The sequence below is a fragment of the Oncorhynchus mykiss genome, unplaced genomic scaffold (genome assembly GCF_013265735.2).
Source record: "Oncorhynchus mykiss isolate Arlee unplaced genomic scaffold, USDA_OmykA_1.1 un_scaffold_272, whole genome shotgun sequence".
Classification (NCBI taxonomy): Eukaryota; Metazoa; Chordata; class Actinopteri; order Salmoniformes; family Salmonidae; genus Oncorhynchus; species Oncorhynchus mykiss.
Window position 1 is genome coordinate 14,002 of NW_023493726.1, and position 15,815 is coordinate 29,816.

Below are 15,815 nucleotides of genomic sequence, written 5' to 3' on the forward strand. Positions count from 1 at the left end.
AGACCAGCTAGATCTACTGTCTCTATTATATTATGACAGACCAGCTAGATCTACTGTCTCTATTTTATTATGACAGACAGGCTAGATCTACTGTCTCTATTATATTATGACAGACCAGCTAGATCCACTGTCTTTATTATATTATGACAGGCCAGCTAGATCTACTGTCTCTATTATTATATGACAGAACAGCTAGATCTACTGTCTCTATTAAATCATGACAGACCAGCTAGATCTACTGTCTCTATTATATTATGACAGACCAGCTAGATCTACTGTCTCTATGTCTCTATTATATTATGACAGACCAGCTAGATCTACTGCCTCTATTTTATTATGACAGACCAGCTAGATCTACTGTGTCTATTATATTACGACAGACCAGCTAGATCTACTGTCTCTATTTTTCTATTATATTATGACAGACCAGCTAGATATACTCTCTCTGTTATATTATGACAGACCAGCTAGATCTACTGTCTCTATTATTTTATGACAGACCAGCAAGATCTACTGTCTCTATTATAATATGACAGACAAGCAAGATCTACTTTCTCTATTATATTATGACAGACCAGCTAGATCTACTGTGTCTATTATATTATGACAGACCAGCTAGATCTACTGTCTCTATGTCTCTATTATATTATGACAGACCAGCTAGATCTACTGCCACTATTTTATTATGACAGACCAGCTAGATCTACTGTGTCTATTATATTACGACAGACCAGCTAGATCTACTGTCTCTATTTTTCTATTATATTATGACAGACCAGCTAGATATACTCTCTCTGTTATATTACGACAGACCAGCTAGATCTACTGCCTCTATTTTATTATGACAGACCAGCTAGATCTACTGTGTCTATTATATTACGACAGACCAGCTAGATCTACTGTCTCTATTTTTCTATTATATTATGACAGACCAGCTAGATATACTCTCTCTGTTATATTATGACAGACCAGCTAGATCTACTGTCTCTATTATTTTATGACAGACCAGCAAGATCTACTGTCTCTATTATAATATGACAGACAAGCAAGATCTACTTTCTCTATTATATTATGACAGACCAGCTAGATCTACTGTGTCTATTATATTATGACAGACCAGCTAGATCTACTGTCTCTATGTCTCTATTATATTATGACAGACCAGCTAGATCTACTGCCTCTATTTTATTATGACAGACCAGCTAGATCTACTGTGTCTATTATATTACGACAGACCAGCTAGATCTACTGTCTCTATTTTTCTATTATATTATGACAGACCAGCTAGATATACTCTCTCTGTTATATTACGACAGACCAGCTAGATCTACTGTCTCTATTATTTTATGACAGACCAGCAAGATCTACTGTCTCTATTATAATATGACAGACAAGCAAGATCTACTTTCTCTATTATATTATGACAGACCAGCTAGATCTACTGTGTCTATTATATTATGACAGACCAGCGAGATCTACTGTCTCTATGTCTCTATTATATTATGACAGACCAGCTAGATCTACTCTCTCTATTATATTATGACTAATTATGACCAGCTAGATCTACTGTCTCTATTATATTATGACAGACTAGCTAGATATACTCTCTCTATTATATTATGACAGACCATCTAGATCTACTGTTTCTATTATATTATGACAGACCAGCTAGATCTACTGTTTCTATTATATTATGACAGACCAGCTAGATCTTATGTCTCTATTATATTATGACAGACCAGCTAGATCTACTGTCTCAATTATAATATGACAGACAGGCTAGATCTACTGTCTCTATTATATTATGACAGACCAGCTAGATCTACTGTCTCTATTATATTATGACAGACCAGCTAGATCTACTGTCTCTATTTTATTATGACAGACAGGCTAGATCTACTGTCTCTATTATATTATGACAGACCAGCTAGATCCACTGTCTTTATTATATTATGACAGGCCAGCTAGATCTACTGTCTCTATTATTATATGACAGAACAGCTAGATCTACTGTCTCTATTAAATCATGACAGACCAGCTAGATCTACTGTCTCTATTATATTATGACAGACCAGCTAGATCTACTGTCTCTATGTCTCTATTATATTATGACAGACCAGCTAGATCTACTGCCTCTATTTTATTATGACAGACCAGCTAGATCTACTGTGTCTATTATATTACGACAGACCAGCTAGATCTACTGTCTCTATTTTTCTATTATATTATGACAGACCAGCTAGATATACTCTCTCTATTATATTATGACAGACCAGCTAGATCTACTGTCTCTATTATATTATGACAGAGCAGCTAGTTCTACTGTCTCTATTATATTATGACAGACCAGCTAGATCTACTGTCTCCATGTCTCTATTATAATATGACAGACCAGCTATATATACTCTCTCTATTATATTATGACAGACAAGCTAGATCTACTGTCTCAATTATATTATGACAGACCAGCAAGATCTACTGTCTCTATTATATTATGACAGACCGGCTAGATCTACTGTCTCTATGTCTCTATTATATTATGACAGACCAGCTAGATCTACTGCCTCTATTTTATTATGACAGACCAGCTAGATCTACTGTGTCTATTATATTACGACAGACCAGCTAGATCTACTGTCTCTATTTTTCTATTATATTATGACAGACCAGCTAGATATACTCTCTCTGTTATATTATGACAGACCAGCTAGATCTACTGTCTCTATTATTTTATGACAGACCAGCAAGATCTACTGTCTCTATTATAATATGACAGACAAGCAAGATCTACTTTCCCTATTATATTATGACAGACCAGCTAGATCTACTGTGTCTATTATATTATGACAGACCAGCGAGATCTACTGTCTCTATGTCTCTATTATATTATGACAGACCAGCTAGATCTACTCTCTCTATTATATTATGACTAATTATGACCAGCTAGATCTACTGTCTCTATTATATTATGACAGACTAGCTAGATATACTCTCTCTATTATATTATGACAGACCAGCTAGATCTACTGTTTCTATTATATTATGACAGACCAGCTAGATCTACTGTTTCTATTATATTATGACAGACCAGCTAGATCTTATGTCTCTATTATATTATGACAGACCAGCTAGATCTACTGTCTCAATTATAATATGACAGACAGGCTAGATCTACTGTCTCTATTATATTATGACAGACCAGCTAGATCTACTGTCTCTATTATATTATGACAGACCAGCTAGATCTACTGTCTCTATTTTATTATGACAGACAGGCTAGATCTACTGTCTCTATTATATTATGACAGACCAGCTAGATCCACTGTCTTTATTATATTACGACAGGCCAGCTAGATCTACTGTCTCTATTATTATATGACAGAACAGCTAGATCTACTGTCTCTATTAAATCATGACAGACCAGCTAGATCTACTGTCTCTATTATATTATGACAGACCAGCTAGATCTACTGTCTCTATGTCTCTATTATATTATGACAGACCAGCTACATCTACTGCCTCTATTTTATTATGACAGACCAGCTAGATCTACTGTGTCTATTATATTACGACAGACCAGCTAGATCTACTGTCTCTATTTTTCTATTATATTATGACAGACCAGCTAGATATACTCTCTCTATTATATTATGACAGACCAGCTAGATCTGCTGTCTCTATTATATTATGACAGACCAGCTAGATCCACTGTCTCTATTATATAATGACAGTCCAGCTAGATCTACTGTCTCTATTATATTATGACAGACACGCTAGATCTACTGCCTCTATTATATTATGACAGACCAGCTAGATCTAATGTCTCTATTATATTATGACAGATCACCTAGATCTACGTTCTCTATTATATTATGACAGACCAGCTAGATCTACAATCTCTATTATATTATGACAGACCAGCTAGATCTAATGTCTATATTATATTAAGACAGACCAGCTAGATCTACTGTCTATATTATATTAAGACAGACCAGCTAGATCTACTGTCTCTATGTCTATATTATATTATGACAGACCAGCTAGATATACTCTCTCTATTATATTATGACAGACCAGCTAGATCTACTGTCTATATTATATTAAGACAGACCAGCTAGATCTACTGTCTCTATTATATTATGACAGACCAGCTAGATCTACTGTGTCTATTATATTATGACATGCAAGCTAGATCGACTGTCTTTATTATATTATGACAGACCAGCTAGATCTACTGTCTCAATTATATTATGACAGACCAGCAAGATCTACTGTCTCTATTATATTATGACAGACCAGCTAGTTCTACTGTCTCTATTATATTATGACAGACCATCTAGATCTACTGTCTCTATTATATTATGACAGACCAGCTAGATCTACTGTCTCTATGTCTCTATTATATTATGACAGACCAGCTAGATATACTCTCTCTATTATATTATGTCAGACAAGCTAGATCTACTGTCTCTATTATATTATGACAGACCAGCTAGATCTACTGTGTCTATTATATTATGAAAGACCAGCTAGATCTACTGTCTCTATTATATTATGACAGACCAGCTAGATCTACTGCCTCTATTATATTATGACAGACCAGCTAGATCTACTGTGTCTATTATATTACGACAGACCAGCTCGATCTACTGTCTCTATTTTTCTATTATATTATGACAGACCAGCTAGATATACTCTCTCTATTATATTATGACAGACCAGCTAGATCTACTGTCTCTATTATAATATGACAGACAGGTTAGATCTACTGTCTCTATTATATTATGACAGACCAGCTAGATCCACTGTCTTTATTATATTATGACAGACCAGCTAGATCTACTGTCTCAATTATATTATGACAGACCAGCAAGATCTACTGTCTCTATGTCTCTATTATATTATGACAGACCAGCTAGATGTACTCTCTCTATTATATTATGACACACCAGCTAGATCTACTGTCTCTATTATATTATGACAGACCAGCTAGATCTACTGTCTCTATTATATTATGACAGACCAGCTAGATCTACTGTCTCTATGTCTCTATTATATTATGACAGACCAGCTAGATATACTCTCTCTATTATATTATGACAGACAAGCTAGATCTACTGTCTCAATTATATTTTGACAGACCAGCAAGATCTACTGTCTCTATTATATTATGACAGACCAGCTAGATCTACTGTGTCTATTATATTATGAAAGACCAGCTAGATCTACTGTCTCTATTATATTATAACAGACCAGCTAGATCTACTGTCTCTATGTCTCTATTATATTATGACAGACCAGCTAGATCTACTGCCTCTATTTTATTATGACAGACCAGCTAGATCTACTGTGTCTATTATATTACGACAGACCAGCTAGATCTACTGTCTCTATTTTTCTATTATATTATGACAGACCAGCTAGATATACTGTCTCTATTATATTATGACAGACCAGCTAGATCTACTGTCTCTATTATATTATGACAGAGCAGCTAGTTCTACTGTCTATTATATTATGACAGACCAGCTAGATCTACTGTCTCTATGTCTCTATTATAATATGACAGACCAGCTATATATACTCTCTCTATTATATTATGACAGACAAGCTAGATCTACTGTCTCAATTATATTATGACAGACCAGCAAGATCTACTGTCTCTATTATATTATGACAGACCAGCTAGATCTACTGTCTCTATGTCTCTATTATATTATGACAGACCAGCTAGATCTACTGCCTCTATTTTATTATGACAGACCAGCTAGATCTACTGTGTCTATTATATTACGACAGACCAGCTAGATCTACTGTCTCTATTTTTCTATTATATTATGACAGACCAGCTAGATATACTCTCTCTGTTATATTATGACAGACCAGCTAGATCTACTGTCTCTATTATTTTATGACAGACCAGCAAGATCTACTGTCTCTATTATAATATGACAGACAAGCAAGATCTACTTTCTCTATTATATTATGACAGACCAGCTAGATCTACTGTGTCTATTATATTATGACAGACCAGCGAGATCTACTGTCTCTATGTCTCTATTATATTATGACAGACCAGCTAGATCTACTCTCTCTATTATATTATGACTAATTATGACCAGCTAGATCTACTGTCTCTATTATATTATGACAGACTAGCTAGATATACTCTCTCTATTATATTATGACAGACCAGCTAGATCTACTGTTTCTATTATATTATGACAGACCAGCTAGATCTACTGTTTCTATTATATTATGACAGACCAGCTAGATCTTATGTCTCTATTATATTATGACAGACCAGCTAGATCTACTGTCTCAATTATAATATGACAGACAGGCTAGATCTACTGTCTCTATTATATTATGACAGACCAGCTAGATCTACTGTCTCTATTATATTATGACAGACCAGCTAGATCTACTGTCTCTATTTTATTATGACAGACAGGCTAGATCTACTGTCTCTATTATATTATGACAGACCAGCTAGATCCACTGTCTTTATTATATTATGACAGGCCAGCTAGATCTACTGTCTCTATTATTATATGACAGAACAGCTAGATCTACTGTCTCTATTAAATCATGACAGACCAGCTAGATCTACTGTCTCTATTATATTATGACAGACCAGCTAGATCTACTGTCTCTATGTCTCTATTATATTATGACAGACCAGCTAGATCTACTGCCTCTATTTTATTATGACAGACCAGCTAGATCTACTGTGTCTATTATATTACGACAGACCAGCTAGATCTACTGTCTCTATTTTTCTATTATATTATGACAGACCAGCTAGATATACTCTCTCTATTATATTATGACAGACCAGCTAGATCTGCTGTCTCTATTATATTATGACAGACCAGCTAGATCCACTGTCTTTATTATATTATGACAGGCCAGCTAGATCTACTCTCTATTATTATATGACAGAACAGCTAGATCTACTGTCTCTATTAAATCATGACAGACCAGCTAGATCTACTGTGTCTATTATATTATGACAGACCAGCTAGATCTACTGTCTCTATTATATTATGACAGACCAGCTAGATCTACTGTCTCTATGTCTCTATTATATTATGACAGACCAGCTAGATATACTGTCTCTATTGTATTATGACAGACCAGCAAGATCTACTGTCTCTATTATATTATGACAGAGCAGCTAGTTCTACTGTCTCTATTATATTATGACAGACCAGCTAGATCTACTGTCTCTATGTCTCTATTATAATATGACAGACCAGCTATATATACTCTCTCTATTATATTATGACAGACAAGCTAGATCTACTGTCTCAATTATATTATGACAGACCAGCAAGATCTACTGTCTCTATTATATTATGACAGACCAGCTAGATCTACTGTCTCTATGTCTCTATTATATTATGACAGACCAGCTAGATCTACTGCCTCTATTTTATTATGACAGACCAGCTAGATCTACTGTGTCTATTATATTACGACAGACCAGCTAGATCTACTGTCTCTATTTTTCTATCATATTATGACAGACCAGCTGGATATACTCTCTCTGTTATATTATGACAGACCAGCTAGATCTACTGTCTCTATTATTTTATGACAGACCAGCAAGATCTACTGTCTCTATTATAATATGACAGACAAGCAAGATCTACTTTCTCTATTATATTATGACAGACCAGCTAGATCTACTGTGTCTATTATATTATGACAGACCAGCGAGATCTACTGTCTCTATGTCTCTATTATATTATGACAGACCAGCTAGATCTACTCTCTCTATTATATTATGACTAATTATGACCAGCTAGATCTACTGTCTCTATTATATTATGACAGACTAGCTAGATATACTCTCTCTATTATATTATGACAGACCAGCTAGATCTACTGTTTCTATTATATTATGACAGACCAGCTAGATCTACTGTTTCTATTATATTATGACAGACCAGCTAGATCTTATGTCTCTATTATATTATGACAGACCAGCTAGATCTACTGTCTCAATTATAATATGACAGACAGGCTAGATCTACTGTCTCTATTATATTATGACAGACCAGCTAGATCTACTGTCTCTATTATATTATGACAGACCAGCTAGATCTACTGTCTCTATTTTATTATGACAGACAGGCTAGATCTACTGTCTCTATTATATTATGACAGACCAGCTAGATCCACTGTCTTTATTATATTATGACAGGCCAGCTAGATCTACTGTCTCTATTATTATATGACAGAACAGCTAGATCTACTGTCTCTATTAAATCATGACAGACCAGCTAGATCTACTGTCTCTATTATATTATGACAGACCAGCTAGATCTACTGTCTCTATGTCTCTATTATATTATGACAGACCAGCTAGATCTACTGCCTCTATTTTATTATGACAGACCAGCTAGATCTACTGTGTCTATTATATTACGACAGACCAGCTAGATCTACTGTCTCTATTTTTCTATTATATTATGACAGACCAGCTAGATATACTCTCTCTATTATATTATGACAGACCAGCTAGATCTGCTGTCTCTATTATATTATGACAGACCAGCTAGATCCACTGTCTTTATTATATTATGACAGGCCAGCTAGATCTACTCTCTATTATTATATGACAGAACAGCTAGATCTACTGTCTCTATTAAATCATGACAGACCAGCTAGATCTACTGTGTCTATTATATTATGACAGACCAGCTAGATCTACTGTCTCTATTATATTATGACAGACCAGCTAGATCTACTGTCTCTATGTCTCTATTATATTATGACAGACCAGCTAGATCTACTGCCTCTATTTTATTATGACAGACCAGCTAGATCTACTGTGTCTATTATATTACGACAGACCAGCTAGATCTACTGTCTCTATTTTTCTATTATATTATGACAGACCAGCTAGATATACTCTCTCTGTTATATTATGACAGACCAGCTAGATCTACTGTCTCTATTATTTTATGACAGACCAGCAAGATCTACTGTCTCTATTATAATATGACAGACAAGCAAGATCTACTTTCTCTATTATATTATGACAGACCAGCTAGATCTACTGTGTCTATTATATTATGACAGACCAGCGAGATCTACTGTCTCTATGTCTCTATTATATTATGACAGACCAGCTAGATCTACTCTCTCTATTATATTATGACTAATTATGACCAGCTAGATCTACTGTCTCTATTATATTATGACAGACTAGCTAGATATACTCTCTCTATTATATTATGACAGACCAGCTAGATCTACTGTTTCTATTATATTATGACAGACCAGCTAGATCTACTGTTTCTATTATATTATGACAGACCAGCTAGATCTTATGTCTCTATTATATTATGACAGACCAGCTAGATCTACTGTCTCAATTATAATATGACAGACAGGCTAGATCTACTGTCTCTATTATATTATGACAGACCAGCTAGATCTACTGTCTCTATTATATTATGACAGACCAGCTAGATCTACTGTCTCTATTTTATTATGACAGACAGGCTAGATCTACTGTCTCTATTATATTATGACAGACCAGCTAGATCCACTGTCTTTATTATATTATGACAGGCCAGCTAGATCTACTGTCTCTATTATTATATGACAGAACAGCTAGATCTACTGTCTCTATTAAATCATGACAGACCAGCTAGATCTACTGTCTCTATTATATTATGACAGACCAGCTAGATCTACTGTCTCTATGTCTCTATTATATTATGACAGACCAGCTAGATCTACTGCCTCTATTTTATTATGACAGACCAGCTAGATCTACTGTGTCTATTATATTACGACAGACCAGCTAGATCTACTGTCTCTATTTTTCTATTATATTATGACAGACCAGCTAGATATACTCTCTCTATTATATTATGACAGACCAGCTAGATCTGCTGTCTCTATTATATTATGACAGACCAGCTAGATCCACTGTCTTTATTATATTATGACAGGCCAGCTAGATCTACTCTCTATTATTATATGACAGAACAGCTAGATCTACTGTCTCTATTAAATCATGACAGACCAGCTAGATCTACTGTGTCTATTATATTATGACAGACCAGCTAGATCTACTGTCTCTATTATATTATGACAGACCAGCTAGATCTACTGTCTCTATGTCTCTATTATATTATGACAGACCAGCTAGATATACTGTCTCTATTGTATTATGACAGACCAGCAAGATCTACTGTCTCTATTATATTATGACAGAGCAGCTAGTTCTACTGTCTCTATTATATTATGACAGACCAGCTAGATCTACTGTCTCTATGTCTCTATTATAATATGACAGACCAGCTATATATACTCTCTCTATTATATTATGACAGACAAGCTAGATCTACTGTCTCAATTATATTATGACAGACCAGCAAGATCTACTGTCTCTATTATATTATGACAGACCAGCTAGATCTACTGTCTCTATGTCTCTATTATATTATGACAGACCAGCTAGATCTACTGCCTCTATTTTATTATGACAGACCAGCTAGATCTACTGTGTCTATTATATTACGACAGACCAGCTAGATCTACTGTCTCTATTTTTCTATTATATTATGACAGACCAGCTAGATATACTCTCTCTGTTATATTATGACAGACCAGCTAGATCTACTGTCTCTATTATTTTATGACAGACCAGCAAGATCTACTGTCTCTATTATAATATGACAGACAAGCAAGATCTACTTTCTCTATTATATTATGACAGACCAGCTAGATCTACTGTGTCTATTATATTATGACAGACCAGCGAGATCTACTGTCTCTATGTCTCTATTATATTATGACAGACCAGCTATATCTACTCTCTCTATTATATTATGACTAATTATGACCAGCTAGATCTACTGTCTCTATTATATTATGACAGACTAGCTAGATATACTCTCTCTATTATATTATGACAGACCAGCTAGATCTACTGTTTCTATTATATTATGACAGACCAGCTAGATCTACTGTTTCTATTATATTATGACAGACCAGCTAGATCTTATGTCTCTATTATATTATGACAGACCAGCTAGATCTACTGTCTCAATTATAATATGACAGACAGGCTAGATCTACTGTCTCTATTATATTATGACAGACCAGCTAGATCTACTGTCTCTATTATATTATGACAGACCAGCTAGATCTACTGTCTCTATTTTATTATGACAGACAGGCTAGATCTACTGTCTCTATTATATTATGACAGACCAGCTAGATCCACTGTCTTTATTATATTATGACAGGCCAGCTAGATCTACTGTCTCTATTATTATATGACAGAACAGCTAGATCTACTGTCTCTATTAAATCATGACAGACCAGCTAGATCTACTGTCTCTATTATATTATGACAGACCAGCTAGATCTACTGTCTCTATGTCTCTATTATATTATGACAGACCAGCTAGATCTACTGCCTCTATTTTATTATGACAGACCAGCTAGATCTAGTGTGTCTATTATATTACGACAGACCAGCTAGATCTACTGTCTCTATTTTTCTATTATATTATGACAGACCAGCTAGATATACTCTCTCTATTATATTATGACAGACCAGCTAGATCTGCTGTCTCTATTATATTATGACAGACCAGCTAGATCCACTGTCTTTATTATATTATGACAGGCCAGCTAGATCTACTCTCTATTATTATATGACAGAACAGCTAGATCTACTGTCTCTATTAAATCATGACAGACCAGCTAGATCTACTGTGTCTATTATATTATGACAGACCAGCTAGATCTACTGTCTCTATTATATTATGACAGACCAGCTAGATCTACTGTCTCTATGTCTCTATTATATTATGACAGACCAGCTAGATATACTGTCTCTATTGTATTATGACAGACCAGCTAGATCTACTGTCTCTATGTCAATGTTATATTATGACAAGCCAGCTAGATATACTCTCTCTGTTATATTATGACAGACCAGCTAGATCTACTGTCTCTATTATTTTATGACAGACCAGCAAGATCTACTGTCTCTATTATAATATGACAGACAAGCAAGATCTACTTTCTCTATTATATTATGACAGAGCAGCTAGTTCTACTGTCTCTATTATATTATGACAGACCAGCTAGATCTACTGTCTCTATGTCTCTATTATAATATGTCAGACCAGCTATATATACTCTCTCTATTATATTATGACAGACAAGCTAGATCTACTGTCTCAATTATATTATGACAGACCAGCAAGATCTACTGTCTCTATTATATTATGACAGACCAGCTAGATCTACTGTCTCTATGTCTCTATTATATTATGACAGACCAGCTAGATCTACTGCCTCTATTTTATTATGACAGACCAGCTAGATCTACTGTGTCTATTATATTACGACAGACCAGCTAGATCTACTGTCTCTATTTTTCTATTATATTATGACAGACCAGCTAGATATACTCTCTCTGTTATATTATGACAGACCAGCTAGATCTACTGTCTCTATTATTTTATGACAGACCAGCAAGATCTACTGTCTCTATTATAATATGACAGACAAGCAAGATCTACTTTCTCTATTATATTATGACAGACCAGCTAGATCTACTGTGTCTATTATATTATGACAGACCAGCGAGATCTACTGTCTCTATGTCTCTATTATATTATGACAGACCAGCTAGATCTACTCTCTCTATTATATTATGACTAATTATGACCAGCTAGATCTACTGTCTCTATTATATTATGACAGACTAGCTAGATATACTCTCTCTATTATATTATGACAGACCAGCTAGATCTACTGTTTCTATTATATTATGACAGACCAGCTAGATCTACTGTTTCTATTATATTATGACAGACCAGCTAGATCTTATGTCTCTATTATATTATGACAGACCAGCTAGATCTACTGTCTCAATTATAATATGACAGACAGGCTAGATCTACTGTCTCTATTATATTATGACAGACCAGCTAGATCTACTGTCTCTATTATATTATGACAGACCAGCTAGATCTACTGTCTCTATTTTATTATGACAGACAGGCTAGATCTACTGTCTCTATTATATTATGACAGACCAGCTAGATCCACTGTCTTTATTATATTATGACAGGCCAGCTAGATCTACTGTCTCTATTATTATATGACAGAACAGCTAGATCTACTGTCTCTATTAAATCATGACAGACCAGCTAGATCTACTGTCTCTATTATATTATGACAGACCAGCTAGATCTACTGTCTCTATGTCTCTATTATATTATGACAGACCAGCTAGATCTACTGCCTCTATTTTATTATGACAGACCAGCTAGATCTACTGTGTCTATTATATTACGACAGACCAGCTAGATCTACTGTCTCTATTTTTCTATTATATTATGACAGACCAGCTAGATATACTCTCTCTATTATATTATGACAGACCAGCTAGATCTGCTGTCTCTATTATATTATGACAGACCAGCTAGATCCACTGTCTTTATTATATTATGACAGGCCAGCTAGATCTACTCTCTATTATTATATGACAGAACAGCTAGATCTACTGTCTCTATTAAATCATGACAGACCAGCTAGATCTACTGTGTCTATTATATTATGACAGACCAGCTAGATCTACTGTCTCTATTATATTATGACAGACCAGCTAGATCTACTGTCTCTATGTCTCTATTATATTATGACAGACCAGCTAGATATACTGTCTCTATTGTATTATGACAGACCAGCTAGATCTACTGTCTCTATGTCAATGTTATATTATGACAAGCCAGCTAGATATACTCTCTCTGTTATATTATGACAGACCAGCTAGATCTACTGTCTCTATTATTTTATGACAGACCAGCAAGATCTACTGTCTCTATTATAATATGACAGACAAGCAAGATCTACTTTCTCTATTATATTATGACAGAGCAGCTAGTTCTACTGTCTCTATTATATTATGACAGACCAGCTAGATCTACTGTCTCTATGTCTCTATTATAATATGTCAGACCAGCTATATATACTCTCTCTATTATATTATGACAGACAAGCTAGATCTACTGTCTCAATTATATTATGACAGACCAGCAAGATCTACTGTCTCTATTATATTATGACAGACCAGCTAGATCTACTGTCTCTATGTCTCTATTATATTATGACAGACCAGCTAGATCTACTGCCTCTATTTTATTATGACAGACCAGCTAGATCTACTGTGTCTATTATATTACGACAGACCAGCTAGATCTACTGTCTCTATTTTTCTATTATATTATGACAGACCAGCTAGATATACTCTCTCTGTTATATTATGACAGACCAGCTAGATCTACTGTCTCTATTATTTTATGACAGACCAGCAAGATCTACTGTCTCTATTATAATATGACAGACAAGCAAGATCTACTTTCTCTATTATATTATGACAGACCAGCTAGATCTACTGTGTCTATTATATTATGACAGACCAGCGAGATCTACTGTCTCTATGTCTCTATTATATTATGACAGACCAGCTAGATCTACTCTCTCTATTTTATTATGACTAATTATGACCAGCTAGATCTACTGTCTCTATTATATTATGACAGACTAGCTAGATATACTCTCTCTATTATATTATGACAGACCAGCTAGATCTACTGTTTCTATTATATTATGACAGACCAGCTAGATCTACTGTTTCTATTATATTATGACAGACCAGCTAGATCTTATGTCTCTATTATATTATGACAGACCAGCTAGATCTACTGTCTCAATTATAATATGACAGACAGGCTAGATCTACTGTCTCTATTATATTATGACAGACCAGCTAGATCTACTGTCTCTATTATATTATGACAGACCAGCTAGATCTACTGTCTCTATTTTATTATGACAGACAGGCTAGATCTACTGTCTCTATTATATTATGACAGACCAGCTAGATCCACTGTCTTTATTATATTATGACAGGCCAGCTAGATCTACTGTCTCTATTATTATATGACAGAACAGCTAGATCTACTGTCTCTATTAAATCATGACAGACCAGCTAGATCTACTGTCTCTATTATATTATGACAGACCAGCTAGATCTACTGTCTCTATGTCTCTATTATATTATGACAGACCAGCTAGATCTACTGCCTCTATTTTATTATGACAGACCAGCTAGATCTACTGTGTCTATTATATTACGACAGACCAGCTAGATCTACTGTCTCTATTTTTCTATTATATTATGACAGACCAGCTAGATATACTCTCTCTATTATATTATGACAGACCAGCTAGATCTGCTGTCTCTATTATATTATGACAGACCAGCTAGATCCACTGTCTTTATTATATTATGACAGGCCAGCTAGATCTACTCTCTATTATTATATGACAGAACAGCTAGATCTACTGTCTCTATTAAATCATGACAGACCAGCTAGATCTACTGTGTCTATTATATTATGACAGACCAGCTAGATCTACTGTCTCTATTATATTATGACAGACCAGCTAGATCTACTGTCTCTATGTCTCTATTATATTATGACAGACCAGCTAGATATACTGTCTTTATTGTATTATGACAGACCAGCTAGATCTACTGTCTCTATGTCAATGTTATATTATGACAAGCCAGCTAGATATACTCTCTCTGTTATATTATGACAGACCAGCTAGATCTACTGTCTCTATTATTTTATGACAGACCAGCAAGATCTACTGTCTCTATTATAATATGACAGACAAGCAAGATCTACTTTCTCTATTATATTATGACAGACCAGCTAGATCTACTGTGTCTATTATATTATGACAGACCAGCG